The 18194-nt window shown below is 42.0% G+C and overlaps 1 protein-coding gene across 2 annotated transcripts in view; it reads left to right on the top strand.

Annotated features, from left to right (window-relative positions):
- The window catches only part of LTC4S (leukotriene C4 synthase), a 305490-nt gene that overhangs the window by 95637 nt on the left and 191659 nt on the right, over positions 1 to 18194 (top strand). The window contains exon 2 of one of the 2 annotated variants that reach the window (XM_073621049.1): positions 9827 to 10053. The exons of the other annotated variant lie outside the window; for it this stretch is intronic. The gene's annotated coding sequence lies outside the window, so the exon portion shown is untranslated. The remainder of the gene's footprint in view (positions 1 to 9826; positions 10054 to 18194) is intronic. 2 annotated transcript variants of the gene reach the window in all.

The raw sequence follows: 18194 nt of genomic DNA, 5'->3' as shown, positions 1-18194 counted from the left end.
TGAATGAGGCATTGTCTGACAACCAGATAGAATAAATAGCAATAATGTTTAATAAATAGGTATATACAAATATATTCATATAAAACAGATAATGAATATGTACCATACCATAATCATACATAATTATGCATATAATAATTTCCATTGACACAATTAATCCTCCCTGATTCCACATGGGCAATATGTAAAAGGAAAGTGTAAAATCAATCTCAATCCTGAAGAGACTCATCATACCTAACGGTCTGGGAAGCACACAAATGTGTGGTGCGTGGCGTATTCATTAAATGGGGTGCTAAATGGAAAAAAGAATGCAATCGTTCAAATTGCTGAACTCTCCAACACTATCACTAACTTAGAATCCCAACATAAACAATTACTCTCCGCTTATAAAAGGGTTCCCAGTTCTTTAACCACTTGCCAACCAGCCGCAATCATTATACTGTGGCAAGGTGGCACGATTCCGCAAATCGCCGTAGGTGTACTTCGGTTCAGGAACTCGCTTTTGTGGGTATGCACGCGCCCCCATTGGCCAGCGAGGGAGCCAATCAGTGACAGAACAGGGATCTGCTTATGTAAACAAGGCAGATCACCATTCTGACAGGGGAGATCACTCAGATCCTGGCTTTCTGCTAAGCAGGAAGATGGATCTGTGTGTTTCCCCAGTCACACAATCCCCCATACAGTTAGAAAACACCAGATAGAATAAATAGCAATAATGTTTAACCACTTCAGCCCCGGAAGGTTTTACCCCCTTCCTGACCAGAGCACTTTTTACAATTCGGCACTGCGTCGCTTTAACTGCTAATTGCGCGGTCATGCAATGCTGTACCCAAACGAAATTTGCGTCCTTTTCTTCCGACAAATAGAGCTTTCTTTTGATAGTATTTGATCACCTCTGCCGTTTTTATTTTTTGCGCTATACACGGAAAAAGACCGAAAATTTTGAAAAAAAATGATATTTTCTACTTTTTGTTCTAAAAAAAATCCAATAAACTCAATTTTAGTCATACATTTAGGCCAAAATGTATTCGGCCACATGTCTTTGGTAAAAAAAATGTCAATAAGTGTATATTTATTGGTTTGCGCAAAAGTTATAGCGTCTACAAACTAGGGTACATTTTCTGGAATTTACACAGCCTTTAATTTATGACTGCCTATGTCGTTTCTTGAGGTGCTAAAATGGCAGGGCAGTACAAATCCCCCACAAATGACCCCATTTTGGAAAGTAGACACCCCAAGGAATTTGCTGAGAGGCATGTTGAGCCCATTGAATATTCATTTTTTTTGTCCCAAGTGATTGAACAATGACAAAAAAAAAAAAAAAAAATTACAAAAAGTTGTCACTAAATGATATATTGCTCACACAGGCCATGGGCATATGTGGAATTGCACCCCAAAATACATTTAGCTGCTTCTCCTGAGTATGGGGATACCACATGTGTGGGACTTTTTGGGAGCCTAGCCGCGTACGGGGCCCCGAAAACCAATCACTGCCTTCAGGATTTCTAAGGGCGTACATTTTTGATTTTACTCCTCACTACCTATCACAGTTTTGAAGGCCATAAAATGCCCAGATGACATAAAACCCCCCCAAATGACCCCATTTTGGAAAGTAGACACCCCAAGCTATTTGCTTTGAGGCATGTTGAGTCCATGGAATGTTTTATATTTTGACACAAGTTGCGGGAAAGTGACAAATTTTTTTTTTTTTTTTTTTTTTTTGCACAAAGTTGTCACTAAATGATATATTGCTCACACAGGCCATGGGCATATGTGGAATTGCACCCCAAAATACATTTAGCTGCTTCTCCTGAGTATGGGGATACCACATGTGTGGGACTTTTTGGGAGCCTAGCCGCGTACGGGGCCCCGAAAACCAAGCACTGCCTTCAGGATTTCTAAGGGCGTACATTTTTTATTTTACTCCTCACTGCCTATCACAGTTTCGGAGGCCATGGAATGCCCAGGTGGCACAAACCCCCCCCAAATGACCCCATTTTGGAAAGTAGACACCCCAAGCTATTTGCTGAGAGGCATGGTGAGTATTTTGCAGCTCTCATTTGTTTTTGAAAATAAAGAAAGACGAGAAAAAAAATTTTTTTTTTTTCTTTTTTCAATTTTCAAAACTTTGTGACAAAAAGTGAGGTCTGCAAAATACTCACTATACCTCTCATCAAATAGCTTGGGGTGTCTACTTTCCAAAATGGGGTCATTTGGGGGGTTTTTTTGCCACCTGGGCATTCCATGGCCTCCGAAACTGTGATAGGCAGTGAAGAGTGAAATCAAAAATTTACGGCCTTAGAAAGCCTGAAGGCGGTGCTTGGTTTTCGGGGTCCCGTACGCGGCTAGGCTCCCAAAAAGTCTCACACATGTGGTATCCCCATACTCAGGAGAAGCAGCAGAATGTATTTTGGGGTGTAATTTCACATATTCCCATGGCATGTTTGAGCAATATATCATTTAGTGACAACTTTGCGCAAAAAAAAATAAAAAAAATAAAAAATTGTCTCTTTCCCGCAACTTGTGTCACAATATAAATTATTCCATGGACTCAACATGACTCTCAGCAAATAGCTTGGGGTGTCTGCTTTCCAAAATGGGGTCATTTGGGGGGGTTTTGAACTGTCCTGGCATTTTATGCACAACATCTAGAAGCTTATGTCACACATCACCCACTCTTCTAACCACTTGAAGACAAAGCCCTTTCTGACACTTATTGTTTACATAAAAAAATAATTTTTTTTTGCAAGAAAATTACTTTGAACCCCCAAACATTATATATTTTTTTTAAAGCAAATGCCCTACAGATTAAAATGGTGGGTGTTTCATTTTTTTTTTTCACACAGTATTTGCGCAGCGATTTTTCAAACGCATTTTTTGGGGAAAAAACACACTTTTTTACATTTTAATGCACTAAAACACACTATATTGCCCAAATGTTTGATGAAATAAAAAAGATGATCTTAGGCCGAGTACATGGATACCAAACATGACATGCTTTAAAATTGCGCACAAACGTGCAGTGGCGACAAACTAAATACATTTTTAAAAGCCTTTAAAAGCCTTTACAGGTTACCACTTTAGATTTACAGAGGAGGTCTACTGCTAAACTTACTGCCCTCGATCTGACCTTCGCGGCGATACCTCACATGCATGGTGCAATTGCTGTTTACATTTGACGCCAGACCGACGCTTGCGTTCGCCTTAGCGCGAGAGCAGGGGGGACAGGGGTGCTTTTTTTTTTTTTTTTTTTTTTTTTCTTTATTATTATTATTTTTTTATCTTATTTTTAAACTGTTCCTTTCATTTTTTTTTTTTAATCATTTTTATTGTTATCTCAGGGAATGTAAATATCCCCTATCATAGCAATAGGTAGTGACAGGTACTCTTTTTTGCAAAAATTGGGGTCTATTAGACCCTAGATTTCTCCTCTGCCCTCAAAGCATCTGACCACACCAAGATCGGTGTGATAAAATGCTTTCCCAATTTCCCAATGGCGCTGTTTACATCCGGCGAAATCTAAGTCATAAAATGCTCGTAGCTTCCGGTTTCTTAGGCCATAGAGATGTTTGGAGCCACTCTGGTCTCTGATCAGCTCTATGGTCAGCTGGCTGAATCACCGGCTGCATTTTCAGGTTCCCTGTTGAGACAGGAGAGCCAGAGAAAAACACGGAAGACGTTGGGGGGGAGGGGCATTCCCTCCCACTGCTTGTAAAAGCAGTCTAGAGGCTAATTAGCCGCTAGGATTGCTTTTACATGAAAGCCGACCGCTGGCTGAAAAGAATGATACCAAGATGATACCTAAACCTGCAGGCATCATTCTGGTATAACCACTCAAAGTCGTGAATGGCGTACCTGAAGACAAAAAAATGGTTAACAATAAAGCACAGTAAACGGTAAGGTATAAAAAATTGCATACCTGAAAAGCAAACATGATAAAACATAATAACAATAAAACATTGCAGAATAGAATACAGTAAAAAAGAGCAGAACAATAGAGAGAGAATAGAGAGAGAGAGAACAATAAAACGACAACTATTTTTTTTTATTTTATATTTTTGTATGTGTTTTTTTTTTTTTTTTTTTTTTACACTTTTTTTTGTAACTAACTTTTATAACTGTAACCGGTTCCAGGTTCGGGTCTCTCAAAATGCGATGGCATCTTGGGAGACCCTGTGAAAGTGTGCCTAGTCTGTGCAATGCTGTACCCTACGCTAATACTCAACTAGTGAATGGTAGCGTTCAAAACATTCACCAATGCAAAGACCAGGATTGTCAGGACAGGAGGGACAATAATAGAGGGTGTCACGCCTATATCCGCGCTTGCTGCAGACACGACATCTTTTTTGGGGGGGTTCGCTGGGTAGGGGTACTCGGGAGGACATAAAGAAAATGCCTCTCATGCAGCCGACTGCATTTGGTTGGGGATGTGAATGGGGGAAGTACGGGCGCTGCAGAAGCGGTGGGTTCCCAATTAGGATTGGCGAATGCAGCAGGAAGGGCACTATGGGCACGACGGGCCTGTGTTTGTCTTCTTGGTGGCAGCGGGACACTACTTGTGCTTGCCACCTCACCAGCTTGAACTGCACTTATGGGACTCGCCACGTCACCAAGTGTTACTGCAGTGCTGGTTTGACTACGACCGGGGTGTACTAGGCCGCTGGTGCTTGCCAGTTCACCAAAACGCTACCAAAAAAACTGTTAGCGATCGCAAGGATCAGGCCTGACTCTGCGAACGCTGCAGTTATGCGTTTAGTGTTTTGTAAGTGTCAGTGATCGATCGATACTGCACTTGGGTGGGCTGGGCTGGGCCGGGCGGAGGGGCAAAACGCAGGTGCTAGCAGGTATCTGGGCTGATCCCGCTAACACTGCGTTTGTGGGAACCCTAAACTGCTGGGGACGCTAGTATAGATCTGATCGGATCAGATATTGATCCGATCAGATACTATACCACTAAGGGAGGCGTATGCTGCGTGCGTGGGTGTTAGCGGTACTGGCGCTAACCTGACACTGCTTGGGGCTGGTGCTTGCCAGTTCACCAAAACGCTACCAAAAAAACTGTTAGCGATCGCAGGGATCAGGCCTGACTCTGCGAACGCTGCAGTTATGCGTTTAGTGTTTTGTAAGTGACAGTGATCGATCGATACTGCACTTGGGTGGGCCGGGCAGAGGGGCAAAACGCAGGTGCTAGCGGGTATCTGGGCTGATCCCGCTAACACTGCGTTTTTGGGAACCCTAAACTGCTGGGGACGCTAGTATAGATCTGATCGGATCAGATATTGATCCGTACAGATACTATACCACTAAGGGAGGCGTATGCTGCGTGCGTGGGTGTTAGCGGTACTGGCGCTAATCTGACGCTGCCTGGGGCGATGCATATCACCGCCGGGCGATCAGGGGGCTAAACTTTTATTCGGTAATAAACGGCGGGTGCCCTGACACTATAAAAAATAAACGAACTAACCAGCGTCACCCGTAACAGTTATACGGTGATCAGTGGTGAAAGGGTTAACTAGGGGGCAATCAAGGGGTTAAAACATTTATTAGGTAGTATATGGGGGTCCCTGTCGCTATAAAACGCTGACGGCAAACCTAAATATTTACCTCACTAACTAGCGTCACCAGCGACACTAATACAGCGATCAGAAAAATGATCGCTTAGTGACACTGGTGACAGGGGGTGATCAAGGGGTTAAAACTTTATTAGGGGGGGTTAGGGGGGTATCCTAGACCTAAAGGGGGCCTAACACTCACTGCCCTAACACTGTAACTGTCACAAACTGACACTATGCAGTAATCAGAAAAAAAAAAAAAAAAATACTGCTAATGTCAGTTTGTGACGGGGGGGGGGTGATTGGGGGGGGATCGGGGGGCGATCGGGGGGGATCGGGGGTGTAAGGTATGCCTGGCATGTTCTACTGTGTGTGTTTGTGTTGTGTGCACTTACATGTCTTCTCTCCTCGGCGCTGGACGGAAACTGCCAGACCGAGGAGAGATGACATCACATCCTCTGCCTGTGTGAAACTACACACAGGCAGAGGAGGATTCCCATTGGCTGGGAGCGATCGCGAGGGGGGGGCCACGATCGGATGGTCTCCCCCTCGCCTCCCGACGCTCCCAGTCAGATGCCGACCGCCGCTGGCACCGGGGGGGGGTCCGATTGGACCCCCCGCCCGCGGGAGGCAGATCACGTATATATACGTGATTCTGCCTGCCCGTGCCACTCTGCCGACGTATATCTACGTTAGGCGGTCGGCAAGTGGTTAATAAATAGGTATATACAAATATATTCATATAAAACAGATAATGAATATGTACCATACCATAATTATGCATATAATAATTTCCATTGACACAATTAATCCTCCCTGATTCCACATGGGCAATATGTAAAAGGAAAGTGTAAAATCAATCGTAATCCTGAAGAGACCCCAATGGGTATCCAGGTGATATCGATATGGTGACGTCGCATCTAAGAAGCTCTACGCGTTTCGTGGAACCCTCCACTCATCAGGAGCAATGCAAGGTACGTCTAGTTGCATCTGGAAAATACATAACCAGAAAACTAAGCCATAGGTGGGGGGGGAGAGATGGATTGAATGGAAAAATAATATAGAAAAAGAGGCAAAACCACAATAGATGCACCACCACTGTACCTGGCAAAACCACCCTGTATGCCACCCATGGATATGGAGACCCGAGAACAAGGCGGAGGCATCCAACCGAGAGCTGAGGTAATGGTCCGGCAGTAAAATCGGCACACACAGCAATGGGCAAGCAAAAGTGAAAAAGGACCTGAAATGCCAAGAGAGGTAAAAAGGCGATAAATAAAACGGAATGAATCCAAGATTGGAAAATAGAAAGACTGGTGAGAAATAAAATAGGAGTATAATGAGACCAAGAGCCCAAAAGGATGTCAAAAATAGTAGGCTAAGTGCATAAAGTATGGTGCATAAGAATGGTGACAAGTGATTGTTGTTAACCATAATGTGAAATGAAAGTATAAGCACCAGAAGAAAGCCTAAGATAGCCAGATGAAGGGGAACAAAGATGAATGAAATGATATAGCAGGAAACATGAAAACATGTGCAAGTGCTAGAAGATAGATGGAAGAAAGTGAAAACGGCTGCTTCCCAAGATGTATGTACCCTGCCGGAGATCCCACACCAACATCACGCAAGGTGTGCAGAGGTAACACCGGGCGCCAAACCGAGCTGGACCGCTCCGGAATAGGCGTCCAAGTCCTCAATGTCAACGCAGAATGGGGAAAGTGCGTGCCAGTGCGCGGCGCCTAAATGATGTCACGCGCACGGCACGCATGGCGTGATGTCAATGCGCGTCAGGTGTCCGCCCCCACCACCCAAAAGGGGGAAGGGGAGGGCCCCGAGTACGCATCGCAGCTCCCGGCAAGGACGGAACAACCAAGCAATCGGATCCCCAAACCCAAGGGGCAGGGGCAATCTGACCAGCGCACAGCGGATAGGTGCAGAACTGTGCAAGCCTTGGGGGGTGACACAGCCCCCTAGAGGATAGAATGAGACATGTAAATAACAGCTCATACATATACAAAAACTAGGGGGACCGGAAATATATAGCCAAGTGCCTCCATCCCTAAATTGATTTGACAAAAAAGAGAAGGGCGGGACTTTAAATGAGGTCATGACTGGATTACCATCAGGTACCTCCATCCCTAAGTGTAATGGTTAAAAAGGGGGAGTCGGGACTTTGAATGAGGCATTGGCTGACAACCAGATAGAATAAATAGCAATAATGTTTAATAAATAGGTATATACAAATATATTCATATAAAACAGATAATGAATATGTACCATACCATAATCATACATAATTATGCATATAATAATTTCCATTGACACAATTAATCCTCCCTGATTCCACATGGGCAATATGTAAAAGGAAAGTGTAAAATCAATCTCAATCCTGAAGAGACTCATCATACCTAACGGTCTGGGAAGCACACAAATGTGTGGTGCGTGGCGTATTCATTAAATGGGGTGCTAATGGAAAAAAGAATGCAATCGTTCAAATTGCTGAACTCTCCAACACTATCACTAACTTAGAATCCCAACATAAACAATTACTCTCCGCTTATAAAAGGGTTCCCAGTTCTTTAACCACTTGCCAACCAGCCGCAGTCATTATACTGTGGCAAGGTGGCACGATTCCGCAAATCGCCGTAGGTGTACTTCGGTTCAGGAACTCGCTTTTGTGGGCATGCACGCGCCCCCATTGGCCAGCGAGGGAGCCAATCAGTGACAGAACAGGAATCTGCTTGTGTAAACAAGGCAGATCACCATTCTGACAGGGGAGATCACCCAGATCCTGGCTTTCTGCTAAGCAGGAAGATGGATCTGTGTGTTTCCCCAGTCACACAATCCCACATACAGTTAGAAAACACCTGCAGGGAACACATTTTACCCCTTGATTGCCCCTGATGTTAACCCCTTCCCTGCCAGTGTCATTAGTACAATAACAGTGCATCTATTTAGCACTGATTACTGTAATAATGTCACTGGTTCCCAAAAAAAGTGTAAAAAATGTCAGTCAGGTGTTTGATCTGTCCGCCGCAATGTTGCAGTCCAGCTAACAATCACCGATTGCCACCATTACTAGTAAAAAAAAAAAAATAAATAAAAAAATGCCATAAATCTATCCTCTATTTTGTAGACATGATAACATTTGCGAAAACCAATCAATATACACTTACCAAAAATATGAAGCAGAATACATATTGGCCTAAACTGATGTGTTTTTTGTTTTTTTGTGTTTTTTTTTTTCTCAATTCTAATTTTATTAAGAAGAAAATTTACATTTACATAACAGAAACAAAAACCAACAAAAACGACAAGCATTGATCTCATCCAATAGGTACCAATAAAAAAAACATACCACATGATAATAATATGTAAAACATAAATATATACCAACATACTGCAGGGGTCTCTGAAACAAGAGGAAAACAAAAAAACGAATGAGACAAACAAGGAAAAGAGAACCCATGTTGATACTCCAGACCCATGATGGCGGACCGGAACCCCAGACGTCCCGGCCACACTCCCCCCACAGCCCCCGCACTCTACGGAGTAGTTGCACATCAAGGGAGGCGCCTCCCCAAACATCCGTGGCACCAAGGCCTGCCGCCACTACCACCCAAGATCACACATCCTTAAGCCCTAATAGGAATATCCCTGTCTTATCTTCCTTCATCCAAAAATAAAATATATGGTTTCCTATTCCCTTTCTTCAACTCCCACAGTAATGTTAGATATATCACACTAAATACACACACCCAACAAAAAGAAAACAAAAAAAAAAAAAAAAGGGGAAGAAACAATAATACTCACAATAAATAAAACCACCAGAAATAGCTACTCAAACCAAAATCGCCTCACTCAATCCGACTCTGCACCATTTTCATACCCTATCTCCAAACCATATACAGATTCCGTAGTTCAAGGGATTCCCTTAGAACCTTCCAAGGGAGCCAAATTTGACGACATTGTTCATAAGTGTCCAACTCCTGTGACAGAAGAGTCTCCATCCTTTCAATATTGTCCATTTATGAAACCCACTCAACCAATGATGGAGCATGCGCCGACCGCCAGTGGCGCGGTAATACTGCCCTTGCAGCTGTCAACCAGTGTATCAAAAGGCCTTTTTTAATGCTTTTGTACGAACCGGGTAGGATAGATAATAAAGTAAAGTAAAATGTGTTTTTTTTTAATTTTTTTTGGAAATGTTTTATAGCAGAGAGTAAAATAGTTTTTTTTTTTTCAAAATTGTCACACTTTTTTTTTGTTTATAGCACAAAAAATAAAAACCACAGAGGTGATCAAATACCACCAAAAGAAAGCTCTATTTGTGGGAAAAAAAGGACATCAATTTTGTTTGGGTACGCACGACAATTCCAATTGTCAGTTAAAGCGACGCAGTACTGTATCGCAAAAAATTGCCTGGTCAGGAAGTGGGTGAATCCTTCCAAGGCTGAAGTGGTTAAGAAATGTATTTATTATGAAGGTGGAGACAAGAGTGGTAAGTTTTTAGCTAAAGCGTTAAAAGATGCTTAAATTACTGAAAATATATTTTGTATTAAAAATGCTAATGGCAAATTAGAACATAATACCAAGCTAATAGCAGCTAGCTTTCAGCATTTCTACACCAAACTATATAACCTACCTCCCCAACACAGACCCAATGACATACAGGGTGAGAAGGGAGATATAATAACCACTTTCCTAAAGAAAAGAGGTCTACCAACTCTCTCCCCCCTCAGACACCCTAACTCTAGAAAAGGCCATCAATTATCATTAAATAATATCAGCTGTCAAAAACCGGAAACCTGGGAAAAGTCCTGGACCGGATGGTCTTGCATCACAATATTACAAGTCCTATTACTGATGTTCTCTCACAGCCGTTACTTCACACCCTAAACTCCCTATGCATACCGCAATCTATTGCTAACTCATTTCTACTAGCTCATATAACGGTCATCCCAAAAAAAGACAAGGACCCCACTGAATGTACGAGCTATAGGCCAATTTCTTTACTGAACACTGACCTAAGGTTATTCGCAAAAATATTGGCAAATTAACCCTTATAAACTAAGCTCATTGGACCAGAGCAAGCTGGATTTATGCCAGGAAGAGAGGCTAGAGACAATGGGGTTGATTTACTAAAGGCAAATCCATTCTGCACTACAAGTGCTCTTGGAAGTGCTGTCGCTGTAAATCTGAGGGGAAGATCTGAAATCAGGGGAAGCTCGTCTGATTTTATCATCCAATCATGTACAAGCAAAAATGCTGTTTTTTCATTTCCTTGCATGATCCCCTCAGAACTACAGTGACTGCACTTCCAAGTGCAGTTGCAGTGCAAAGTGGATTTGCCTTTAGTGAATAAACCCCAATATCACAAACGCTCTCAACGTAATATTCAGATCCCGTATTGAAAACATTGAGGGTCTTCTATCAACAGATGCGGAGAAGGCCTTCAATTAAGTATCCTGGGACTATGTGTTTGCTACTTGCTCACATATAGGGCTAAGACAAAATATGATGAACTGGATTGCTACGGCAAAAATTAAAGTAAAAAGTACCCTATCTGAAATTGTTAATATCAAAAATGGAACCAGACAAAGCTGCCCCCTCTCACCTCTCCTCTTCATACTAACGCCTGAACCCATTTATCAGGCAGATTCAAACTATAAGCGGGTTCACGATTGCTAGAAGGGAATATAAAATTGCGGCTTGCGCTGATGATCTCTTCTTTTTCTTATCCCAACCTCATACTGTATATCTATTCCGAATTCGCTTAAACTATTCAAACATTTCAATTTCATCTCCAATTTTAAAATAAATTACACTAAATCTGAGGCCCTCAACATATCCCTCCCATCAGAAGCATTAATCAAAACAAAACAAAATTGCTCTTTTAGATGGGAAACTATAGCTCTCAAATATCTAGTCATTTGGATCACTCCAAAAATAAATGACCTAAATAAACAAAATTACATTCCCTTGCTCCGAAATATAGAAAGAGATCTTAAATTTTGGCATAAAAAAAACGTTCTCATGGTTTAGAAGGGCAGTTTTTCTTAAAATGACTATCCTGACAAGACTACTTTATGAATGCACTTCTGATTAAACTTCCCTCTAGCTTCTTTAAAAAATGACAACAAGCTAAAGTTTATGGAGGAATGGACCTCCCAGATTTTAAAAGATACTATTATGCAATATTATTATGAGAATAATCGATTGGAATTGCCATGCCAAGACTGGGTTAATATAGAATAGACGTACACAGATCTACCACTGAGATTTCTCCTTTGGATAATAAAGTCTCATTACCCCTAACAACTGCTGACACATCCCCTTATTAGCACTACATTAGAAACTTTTCATAAAATAGCAAAGCCATATCACTTAGTGAGCATACCCGGATCGTTAACACCTCTTTCTCAAGTCCTCTTCCAGGACAGCCCATGAGACCTAGTGCTCCTCCTGCCAGGACAGGAAACACGTTAACTCCACCAGATAAAAGGCAGTCCTCCAGGCCTCCCCTTCAGTACTAGTGTTTCCTATGGACGGGCGGTTAACATGTTTCCTGGAACCTAATATCCCTAGGTCTCATGAGCGGTGCTCCTGGTTCTTGGTAGGGAAAGATCTTCCTACCTTCTCCTGACCCAGAGTGTCACCTCCGCTGGTGGTGGTGGGGGGGGGGTTGGGCAGAGGGGCACTGTCCCCAGTGCCTGGGGAAGGCCAGGACTGCTGCTGATGTTCTTTAGGCTCAATACAGGATGCTCAGGCCCGCTGCGCCTGTGTGGTCTTCCCCTGTCAGCCAACCATTTGTTTGGCCCTGGATTACAGGAAGCACTAGAGCGCATGGCTGACAGGAAAAAGTATTTTCCAGAAAATAAAAGTCAGCTGCCAGAAAAAATGTTCATGGACAAAGGCAGACAACAGGGTCCGCGAGAAAATTAGAGCAGGCCCAAGAAACATTGGACAGGGCACAAAGGCAGAGGTAAGGGGGGTCTTGTTTAATCCTCTTCAACAACCCGCCAAGCCTCTTCTGATGCCTCCAGCCGCTCAATGGGGGGAAGATTGAGGGCCTTCCTCCCAGAGTGGCAGCAACCACCTCAAGCCCGTTAATTTTAGATCTGGTGACCAATGGGCACAGGCTGGAGTTCGATTTCCATCCACCAGAGAGATTGTTGGTCACCATCCCTCCTTGAATAAAGGTGATGCCCCTGTGCCTCCAGATTGGAGACTTGGTAGATCAGAAAGTTCTAATCCCGGTCCCTCGGTCAGATCAGGGCAAAGGCTTTTATTCCCATATCTTTGTGATAAAGAAGTCTTCGGGGAAGTATCCCCTAATCTTAAACCTTCAATCTCTAAATGATTCGATCAAATACAAACACTTTCGCATAGAGACAGTGTTTTCAATCAGGAATCTGCTTTACCCAAAGTGCTTTATGGCAACACTGGATTTGAGGGATACCTACTTGAACATTCCTATTTATCCAGCATACCAAAATTTCTGAGACTAGCCGTGAAAATGGGATCGGAGATCCATCATTTTCAATTCCAAGCGCTGCCCTTCAGATTGTCATTGACTTTTTACAAAGGTCCTGGGGAAAGCGTTGGCACTGTTAAGACTATAAATTCAATTACAATCATCCCTTACCTGGACGACCTCCTAGTAGTGGCAGCGTTGCACCAGAAACTAGAGAAGGATCTCCAGACTGCAGGAGTTTCTCCAGTCGCTAGGCTGGCTGATCAACAGGAAGAAATCTTCCCTGATTCCAGCCCATAGAGTAACATATCTCAGCTGTGAGATTTGCTCGGTAGATCAAAAGATTTTCCTTCCTCAGGAAAAAGTCTCAAGGGTGATTCAGATGATTGCGTCTTTACAAACCAACCAGTAGGTTTCACTCAGAGAAATCTCAAAAGCAGTAGGCCTCATTACCTCTTGCTTTCCTGCGGTACTATGGATGAGGTTTCACCAACAGCCACTGCAACCGTTCCTGCTGGGACAGATCCGCAAGTTCTTTGGATGTGAATCCACTTCACCTGACAAGAGGATTGGAACGGGTCATTCCAGTGTCTCAAAGGATCACGACAGATGCAAGTTCCTATGGATGGGAAGCCCATCTAAACAACACAGTGGCACATGGAAGATGGTCCCCCAGGGAACCAAGGGCTTCATCAAATCAGAGGGAGCTTCTGGCAGTTCAGACGAAGGTCATGGGTCACCATCTGCAAATTCGATCCAACAACATTACTACGGTAGCGTAACTCAACAAGCAAGGGAGTATGAGAAGTCGGACTCTTCAACTCATAGCCCAGAAGATCTTGTCAAGGAGAGAAGTGAATCTGGCCTCCATTACAGTAATTCACCTAAAAGGGACTCAAAACTAGGGCTGCAACTAACGATTATTTTCATAATCGATTAGTTGGCCGATTATTGTTTCGATTAATCGATTAATCGGTTGATAAGCTTAAAAAAAAAGTGTTGTGCATAATTTAGTTAATTTGTAAAGTTTTAAAAAAAAAGGCAATGTATTCTTAAATATCTCTTTGCAGTGGTAAATATAAATAACTATATGGTTAGGGAGCAACATATCTAATCCACTCTGAGAATAACAGACAGAAGAGATATACTGTATATACTATTAGAGGAGAGATATACTGTATATGCTATTAGAGGATATATACTATTAAAAAAGGGGTGAATCTGGTAAATATCAGACTCAGAGATCAATTTTTTTTAATTTTTTTTTTTTTAAACAATGTCTTCCTTCAAAAAAAAAAAATGGCATTTTAAGAACGTTTGTTCGATTTTCTAATCGTTAGTGGGGTCAAATTGACGTTCATTTTCAACCACAGTGACAATTTGGAAATGTTAGAAAACTTCTTGGTCAAAGGAATTTTCAGACGGTGTATGTGGTTTTCGTTCATTTTAAAAACAATGTTAAAAACAAGTAAAAATTTCAAACATTCTTTCATTCAGCGAATGTACAAAGATTTTTCGTCTGAATATTCTTGTCTGAAAATTGATCCCTGTGGCCAGCATAAGGCTCGCTACACACCTATGCAGTTTGCTTTTGATATGTTTCTGTAGTGCTTTTTGCTGTGCATTTTGATTTTTGCTCACGTGATTTTGCTGCAATTTGCAATTTTTTTGCATTTTATGGCCAATTTGTTGTTGGGCAGATTAAAAAACACAAATTGCTACAAAAACGCATTACATGCTTTTCTGCAGCTTTTCCATTGAAGTGTATTGAACCAAAAAAAGCACAGTTTTGCATAAAAAAAAGTCCCTGACCCTTTCCAAATACGCAGCGGCTGAAAAAAAGCATAGATGTGAATGTGTCCCATAGGAAAGCATGTAAATGAACTGCAGTCCGTTTCTGCAATAAGCACCAAAAAACACATAGATGTGAACCAGGTCTAAGACGTTTAGTAACATAATGGGGTTAAAAAAAACCCTAAAATTAGCCCTTTATAGTACAAAAAAAGCAAATAATCTCTATTGTAAGGGGTTCATTTTTTTTACTGTAGAACGGTGATAGTAACATTTACAGTAGCGATTTGCTCTTTTTTGTACTATAAAAGGCTCAATTAAATTTTTTTAACCCCATTATGTTACTGGCCGATTAATCGATTATGAAAATAGTAATCGATTATTTTCATAATCGATTAGTTGTCGATTAATCGATTAGTTGTTTCAGCCCTACTCAAAACTGTCTGGCAGATTACCTCAGCTGCTACCAGGTGTGTCGCAACAATTGGTCCCTCCACCCAGAGATATTTGCAGAAATTACCAACAGGTGGGGTTCACCCAAGGTAGATCTTTTTGCAACCAAAATAAACTGCAAGACAGAAAGATTCTCTGGGGATCGACGTGCTAGCAAATCCCTAGGACATTTAGCCTGTGCTACACCTTCCCTCCTATCATTCTAATCCCGGAAGTCCTCTGAAAGTTTCTTCTGGAAAGGACAAATCTTAATAGCCCCCTTTTGGCCCAAGAGGCCATGGTTTTCCCTGCTGCAGGTTTTAGCTTCAGAGCCTCCAGTCAGCCTCCCAAAGAGACAAGACTTATTGTCTCAGATTCCGGTATCGCACCTGCAAAGGGCATCCTTGAACTTAATGGCTTAGCATCTGAAAAGAAGATATTAAGCTCCCAAGGAATTCTCAGACAAAGTGGTCAGAACCCTGGTTAATTGCAGGAAGCCTGTTACAAGAGCTATATACTTTAAAGTTTGGAAGAAATGTAACTCTTAGTTGTCTGAAAATCAGAGATTTTCTCATGACGTTACGTCAATTCTGGAATTTTTTCGGGAGGGTGACGACAAGGGTCTATCTCTTAGTACTTTAAATGTTCAGGCTGCAGCTATTAGTGTTTTCCTCCAGTATTCTCTCTTGGAAAATCCTGTTATAGTAAGATTTTTTAAGTCAATTGCAAGTTCTAAACCTGTGGTTGTCAGAGCATGTCCTACCTTGGACCTGTCTCTAGTTCTACAGGCTCTAGTGGTTTTTCCCTTTAATCCCCTGAAGGATGTGTCAGTAAAATTACTCACACTAAAGACAATTTTTCTAGTTGCAATTACGTCCAGGTCCTTTCAGTCATGGATCCTTTCCTCACAATTTTTGATGATAGGGTGGTGTTAAAAACGGATCCAGGGTTTTTTTTCCGGTAGCCAGTACCTTCCATAGATCCTAAGATATTGTGCTGCCATCTTTTTGCAATACGCCTATAGAAAAGAACTTTAGTTTCCTAGATGTCAGAAGAATTCTTCTCTGCTACCTAGAGGTCACCAAAACCTTTAGAGAATCAGATGCTTTGTTTGTTCTTTTTTTCTGGAACCCGCAGGGGGAAGAATGCCTCCAAGGCCACCAAAGCCAGATGGATAAAGCAGGCAATTGCTGAATCTTATAGGGTTATGAAAGTTTCTCTGCCTTTTGTCAATGCGCATTTAACAAGAGCCTTGTCTGCGTCTTGGGCCGAAAGGGCTGAATCCTCACCGGAACAAATTTGTAAAGCTGCCACCTGGTCCAGTTTTTCGACCTTTGTTAAACATTATCGCCTGGACCTCCTGTCTTTTCAGGAGCAGGCGTTTAGTCGAAAGGTCCTCCAGGTAGTGGTCCCTCCCTAGACTGGTAAGTTCTGAGTTATCGTCTCATGGGCTGTCCTGAAAGACGACTTGAGAAAAGCTGAGATAGACTTAATGGTAACTCCTTTTCTGAGAGTCTTCCAGGACAGCCAGATTCCCACCCGGTTATGTCTTGAATTATGTGTATTATGCATATGTTTTGCAGAGACGCCCTACGATTCTCGAGAATAATGAAGGGGAGGCCTGGAGGACCGCCTTTTATCTGGTGGGAATAACGTGTTTCCTGTCCTGGTAGACTATCAGAAAAGGAGCTGTAAGTCTAATGCTGCGTACACACGATCGGAATTCTCGTCGGAAAAAGATATGACGGCTTTTCCAACGGGATTCCGCTCAAGTTCGCCTTGCATACACACGGTCACGCAAAAGTTCGCTGAACTTACGACCATCGAGAACGCGGTGACGTACAACACTACGACGAGCCGAGAAAATGAAGTTCAATGCTTCCGAGCATGCGTCCAATTGTTTCCGAGCATGCGTAGGAATTTTGTGCGTCGGAATTGCCGCAGACGATCGCATTTTCGGATAGGAACTTTTCCCGACCGAAAAATTGAGAACATGCTCTCAATCTTTTGCTAGCGGGAATTCGGTCAGCAAAAGTCCGATGAAGCATACACACGGTCGCATTTTCCGAGGAAAAACTCTCATCGGTCTTTTGCAGGCTGAAATTCCAATTGTGTGTACGCGGCATAACTCAGCTTTTTTAATAACCCAAAATTCTTACCAGGCATGAATGCAAGTGTGATACCTAAGACAAGCAAAGGTTTACCCCTATTAGTTTTGCATTGTATTAAAGACGGAGTTGTTAAACACATGGGAGACTTACAAGAATATTGTGGAAAGGTCAATATCCTCTTCTGAACATATTTACATTTACACAATTACTTATCTACACAGAAACAGAAATCTCACATTTCTAACTCTCTGACACAATTAGAGGAGGTCTCCACCTCTTTGGCTTACTCATGGCTCCAATTGAAACATAATAAGAACCCAGACAACTTTAAAGTTCTTTGGGAGAAAGAACTTGCTACAACATTTAAAGAAGAACAATGGACTAAAGCATGTACTCTAGCGCATAAATCCTCTATTACTACCAAAATGCAAGAAACTTCTTATAAAATGTTAACACATTGCTATGCTACACCAGAGAAGCTGAAGAGATGGTTTTTCGAATACAAATGATTGCTGTCGGAGGTGTAGAAAAGAAAAAGGAACGATATTACATATTTGGTGGTATTGCCCACAGATAATTTTATAATTATATAATTATAATTTATAATTATAATTATATATAATATTTTATGGAACTATTTATCTGTGGGTAATAGTGTGGATTAAGTGTGCAACTTAATCCACACTATTACCAAAACAAAGTTGATGCATAATCCTACTTGCTGTTCATTGAATATCTCCCCTTATACTTTCAGGCAATATAAACAGAACCTAATCAGAAATCTTCTAAATGCAGCTAAGATATGAGGTTTTGGAAAACCACACAAACACC

The sequence above is a fragment of the Aquarana catesbeiana genome, linkage group LG03 (genome assembly GCF_042186555.1).
Source record: "Aquarana catesbeiana isolate 2022-GZ linkage group LG03, ASM4218655v1, whole genome shotgun sequence".
In the NCBI taxonomy this organism is placed as follows: domain Eukaryota; kingdom Metazoa; phylum Chordata; class Amphibia; order Anura; family Ranidae; genus Aquarana; species Aquarana catesbeiana.
The sequence above is the reverse complement of the archived record's forward strand: the minus strand, read 5'-3'. Positions and strand labels throughout refer to the sequence as shown.